The sequence below is a fragment of the Colobus angolensis genome, unplaced genomic scaffold (assembly GCF_000951035.1).
Source record: "Colobus angolensis palliatus isolate OR3802 unplaced genomic scaffold, Cang.pa_1.0 Scaffold106, whole genome shotgun sequence".
NCBI classification, from domain to species: domain Eukaryota; kingdom Metazoa; phylum Chordata; class Mammalia; order Primates; family Cercopithecidae; genus Colobus; species Colobus angolensis.
In genome coordinates, this window is record NW_012111586.1 from 5,067,754 (window position 1) to 5,073,983 (window position 6,230).

Below are 6,230 nucleotides of genomic sequence, written 5' to 3' on the forward strand. Positions count from 1 at the left end.
GGCCTGTATCTGATTTGTTTTTAAGTGTCTAGCCCAGAAGTATGCTCCTAAATAACAATGACCCAATAAATATGTGATGACTACGTAAGTGGGCAGTGTTGCAAAGAGGTATGAGTGGAATTTTGGAATCAAAATCAAGAAACCTGGGACTCAATCATGTCTGTACTTCTTCCTGGCTCCATCAGCATGGAAGCCATTTAGTTTCTCTGAGCTTCAGTTTTCTCCTCTGTAAAATGGGATAAACATTTTACATTGTCCTATTTCACAGGACAATGAGATGACTGTGAAAATGTTTTTGAAGCCCTAAGTCGTGGTGTATTGTCCCCTTTTGTTTCTAGAGCTGCATTGTCCAATACAGTAGCCACTGGCCACATATAATAATTTAAATCTCCATTTAACATAATTAAAACAAAATACACATTTTAAATTAGTTCCTCAGTATCATTGGCCCCTGTGTCCAGTAGCCATATGTGGCAAGTGGCTACCAGGCAGCAAGGAGTAGTACAATTCCACCACTACGGAAAGTTTTATTGGAGAGTTCTTCACTAGTGCTTCCCTGAAGGACTGGGGATAGACAGGTGAGGCTCTTGACTTGAAGAACCATTTCTGAAACACATCCTGTGGTCACCAGAAGCCCCAGGCAGGAGAGGTGGCTGGCCCAAGGGTGGGGTAGCCCTCCTTTGTTGTAGGTGATACAGGTTCCCAGGGAACCAGGGACTGAGGAACCCAGGGGAGTGGGGCAGGGCTGAGGACACGCCACCCCAGCTGCAGGGACTTCTGGTCAGCCAGAACCTGTGCACTCTGCAGGTGGAGATCTCTCCCAGGGCTGGTCAGTGGGCTGGTCATGGGTGGGGAGGCTGCAGAAGTAGAATTGACAAACAGGGGGATGCTTCTGCTGGATCTGCCTCTTGGTCCTTCTGTCTGCCTGTTTGCTTACGATCTGTAGACAACACCCCTCCTATGTTGGGTAGACATCACACAGGATGCTGTCACCTTTTGAAAGTTACTGGCCAGGTGTTTCTTTTCCTTCAGGAGCTCTTGGATACCTCTCTGGCCTCCTTCCTCAGACCTGGGACTGTCAAGGCCAGGGATTAAGCTACCCCTCTCAGAGTGGGGGCTCCTGCTGCCCTCCCACACCAAGACTTACAAGGTTGTGATCCATCTTCTCCTTTGGGGATATTCATATTATGATCCTGGGGAGTCCTGTTAACCTATTCAAAACTTGCCTGAAACGCAGTGAGTTTGGGGAAGTCACTTTAGAGTTCTGGTGCTTCAAAGTTTCTGTCTGTGATATGGGGATGATAATATTCCTAGCCCAACCTTCTGCTTCATGTTATTTGCAGCAGGGAGTAGCATGGGTGTGCTTTATGTGCTGTGAAGTGTCATGCAGAGTGGGTATGTGTCTGCTGAATGCTCCTGGCAACTCTATGGGGAAGGTAGGCAAAGATGATTTCCCTGTGCTCAAAATTACAGCCCATGTAACTGGCAAAGTCAAATTTTGAGACCCTGTGCTACTTTGGAAGACTCAATAGAATGCTTTCACTTGGGTAAGCTGAGGCACAGAGTAGGGGCAAACTTGCCGAGGTCATGGTCAAAAATTGGATCCAGCTCTCCTAATTCCTGGGCTGAAAGCTCTTTAAGATCTTGGAGTCCTCTCTTACCTAAGATCTAAATCTGTGTCTGAACATTGCCACTTGGCAGCTGTGTGATCCTGGACAAACTACTGAGCCTCTCTGAGCCTCATTGTCCACTATGATTGCCACCTCAGTGAAATGGAGGCAATCATAGTACCCAGGACTGGCTACATAATTTATGAGGACCAGTGCAAATGCAAATGCAAATGCAAATGCAGGGTTCCTTTTCTGTCTCTGCTGTCTCTCTCAACCTGTCATGCTGTTTATTATTCACTATTTAATGTTGTATTCCCTTAGGTCTGGTGATACAAGGTGAGTGTAGACCCTCATATGAGACAGGCAAGAGGCCTGTTTCATGACTTGGCATGCAAACTCTCTCTTCCTCTCCCTGTGCCGACACCCAGGCCCCTGCCTGGGATAGAGTTGTGGTGGCGATAGGCGTGTGGGGTGTGTAGGGGGAACAGACAGCTGAGAATCCATCTCAGGGAGGAGGAGGTGGGGAGGTGACAGGAGACAGGACCATGCATGAACCAGGGCTCCAAATACCCAGGGTGTGCTCCACTGCTCCACCCAACTTTACTTATAAGACACAGATTAAAAGATAGAATGATTAAGAATTTCAAGGTGGTGACCACAGAAAATTAAACCCCAAGTATAGGGCACCCTTCTGAGTGGCGGGCCCTGTGCAGCTGCTCTGGTCATACACCCATGAAATTAACCCTACAGTACTTAACTCACAGAGTATCTGTGCGGAAGCGATGTGTCTGACACATAGTAAGTACTCAGTAAACGTTAGCTGTTCCATTAATGTGATTATAAATTACTAAATGGGACTTATTATAGATTTATTCAATGTGATTTTTCAGATAACCCAGTTGTGGGAAAACATCTTCATTTACTTAAGAGAAAGCACTGCTTCTACTTGTCACAAGAGCCCTCTTTGACATAATCTTTTTTGCTACTTTGCTATGGCTGAGGTAGGGGGAAGGAACAGAAATGAACATTTAAAAATATTTAGGTATCATGCATTTTTGTGTTACTCCTCAATGCAGTAAGACATTCTTCACTAAGCAAGCATCTTATTCTTCCTCTAACCAAGAAGGAAACTGTTGCTCAGAGATCGAAAGAGGCTTGCCCAGGGACACACAGTATGTCAGTGGCAGATACTGGGGCTTGAATCGGGATCTCTCTGCCTCTGAAGCCTGAGTTCTGCACCCAGTGCCCAGTGCCATGCTGGCAGAGCCCGCTGCCTGGGGCCTTTGTCAGCAGCTCTTCTGAAAGGGACCACCAGCTGAAGCCTCTCAACTCTCCTGGGATGGCCTCATCTACTACTCCCAGCCCCTTCCCATTCTTTTTGCTGCTGTGCCGGCAGCTGCATCCTGTACCCTGATAAGGGGCCTAAGGACAATGGGAAGGGGAAGGATTGGGTAGTAGGAAACGGGCCAAGCAACAAGCTAAACAATGGCTTCTCTGCTGGTGGGTCCCGAACAGCCGGAAGCAGCAATAGGTTCACAGCATTATTGTGGGCAGGAGTGAGGGCTGCCCCTGCTGAGATTCTCCTTCTATTCCAGGCACATCCTCCTCTGAATTGCTGCAAACTTTTGTGTCTCTGCCAAGTAGTGGCCTCAGTTTCCCCATCTATGTGTCTTTAGCATCCAAAACAGGGCTCAGTGCTGGGGGAGGGATGGGAATCTTCTCGAGCTGTTTGCTGAATTAAAAGATGAGACTCTAAAGACTCTAAAGAGTTCCCAGGCATTGCCCTTCATCTCAATGATCCTGTTTATCCGTCCATCCATCAAACCTGCCCTGGGTGAGTCCCTACTGTGTGTGAGGTCCTGGACAACACCAGTAATACTCAGGCTCTGCCCTTTAAGAGTTCCCAGGAAGCAGGCAATGCTGTTTTCCCCTACTCCCCATGCCCCGCACCCTGTAAATGTCATAGAAAGGTTTATAGTGGGGGTGGGGTGGGGGGAGGAAAAGCAAGCCTGGAGCAACTAGCTGTATTTTAGGGTAATAATAATAATCCTGGGAATAAAGAATCTGTACTGTGACCTCCCGCCCTCCTGCCCATACCTCCACTCCTGTCCCTTCCCCTGGGGCTTGAGCTGGAATGAAGGCTGCAGCTGGCCATGGAGGGAGCCCGAGGCCAGCACCCCTGAGTTTGAATCTGAGCCTCTCCACTCGCTAGCTGTGTGACCTTAGGCCAGTTCCTTTTCCTCTCTGAGTCTGTTCCTCATCTGTAAATTGGATCTAACAGTGCTGACCTCCTGGCAGTTCCTGTGGTAAGAATTAAATTTAAATGGTGAGCATTAAAAGGCTTCAGGGGAATTACTAAGTGCACTGAGTGGGCAGGGAGGCTGGGAATGGAACCTCTGAGGAATCCATTTGAACTAGAAAACCTAAACAGCACAGGCTGAGAGAGAAGGTGATTGGATTGTGAAGGCAGGGCTCTTCTGACTGAGGAGGGGTCAGTGTGCATGTGCATGTGTGTGCTCGTGGGCCTGTGCTCCCGCTATCAAGGCTGGGTGTTTGTGGATGGAATACATAGTGGGACATGCTGAGTCAGCAAGGCCGTGTGAGAGACCCCCCCTAGAGAAGGCTACCTGGGCCCTCCTGAGTTCTCTTCTGAGGGAATAACACTGGCTCTGTGTTTCTAAGTCTAGCTGCAGCTCCAGTTCCATCTGCTACCAGGCCCTCTCTACTTAAAACTGGCACTAGGGAGGCGAAAAGAGAGGCACAGCTTTGTGCTGCCCTCTGCTGGTTTCTTGGACTCTGTGCTTCTTAGATGGGATCAGTTTCCACGCACACGACTCACCTATGTTAATCCCTGTGTTGGATGGTGGGGACACACAGACAAGGTCCATTTCTGCTGTGTGTGTGTGTGTGTGTGAGAGAGAGAGGGGAACAAAGTGTGATCAACAATATGATACAAGATGCAGAAAAGATAGGAATAGCATGAAGGAAAGTTTTCAAAATGTAATGATCCTTTATTCATTCATTCATCTGTCATATATTTATTGTATCCCAAGAACTAACCTTTGTGCTGGAGCTAAAAATGGAACAAAATACACAAAAATTCCTGCCTGCATGGACCGTGCCTTCTAATGAAGAGAAACAGTAAGTAAGACAGATAGGTAAATAGATAGTGTTGGATGATGAGTACTATGGAGAAAAACGAAGCAGGAATGGAGGACAGGGAGAATTGTTGGGATGATTGCAACTCTTGTGTAACATTTGAGTAAAGACCCAAAGGAAAGGAACTTTATCTTCTGAACATGACTGAGTAACTGGCACTGAACTTTCTGGCCTGTATAAATAACTAGACAACTGGATGAGTGTATGAAACAACTATTTAGACATCGGACAATAGTTAGCATGGAACTATGATCCATGAGAGAAGGAAAACAAGCAAAGTGAGCCTGATGATCACTCTAGCTTTCTGTCTGAAGGCACTTTTGGGCAGAGCAGGGAGGGGAAATCCAAGTAGATCATAGGGGTCTTTTTGTGTTGAAGATAGAGATCTTGACATTAGGAAACTCTGTGGCACTATAATTTGCAGGGAAGAGTACCAGAGAGGAAGAAGCTACTCAGAAAAAGAGCTCCAGAAATCTGTATAGGGGTCTCTCTTGAGTTTTTATCTAAATACTGAGTTGTGCATGCATATAATAAAACTCCATGAGTGTGGGCAAATGAAAACTACTGGGGAGCTATAAGCTGAACAATTTTCAGAGTTCAGACATGGCTGAGAGACATTCACATTACAGCTGGAGAGTGAAGAGAACTTATTGAACACGCATAACATTCAGTAGAGGCCTCAAAAGGGTATTGGTAGTAGGGCTAAACTAGCCCTAGAGTAAAGTCTACTCTAGCCCCATCCTAATAAATCTTAAACACAAGCCTTACAAGGAACAAGCTGAGGAGCAAGTAAGTTAACTCCTACTAAAACAAAACAAAATTCAACATTATTGAAAGGAAGGAAACAAAAATTCAGACCCTCAACAATAGAATATTCACAATGTCCAACATCCAATAAAATTAGATATGTAAAAAAACAGGAAAATATAGCCAGGAGGAAAATCACTCTATAGAAATAGACTCAGAAATGACAGGAATGATGGAATTAGCAGACACAGATTTTGAAGCAACTGTTTTAAATATACATTAAAAGATTTAAATGAAAACATGAACATAATGAGGAAAGAAGTGGAAGTTATCAAATGGAATTTCTAGAATTTAAAAGTATAGTATCTGAACTAAAAATGCACCATATAGCTTAACAGCAGATTATATAGTATATATAGCATATACAGTATATATAGCAGTTATATACTAAAGAATAAAAGATCAATGAACTCGAAGACATAACAATAGAAAATATCCAAACTATAGCACAGAAAGAAAAAAGACTTTACAAAAAGAATAGAGCCTCAGTATTTGCAGAACATTATCAAATGGTCTAATATATGTGTAACTGGGTCTCAGAAAGGCTAAGGGCAGAAAAATATTTAAAGAAATAATTGTCCAAAGTTTCCAAACTTGAAGATCAAAAACAATTGTCCCAAGAAGCTCAACAAATCCTAAACAGGATATACACAC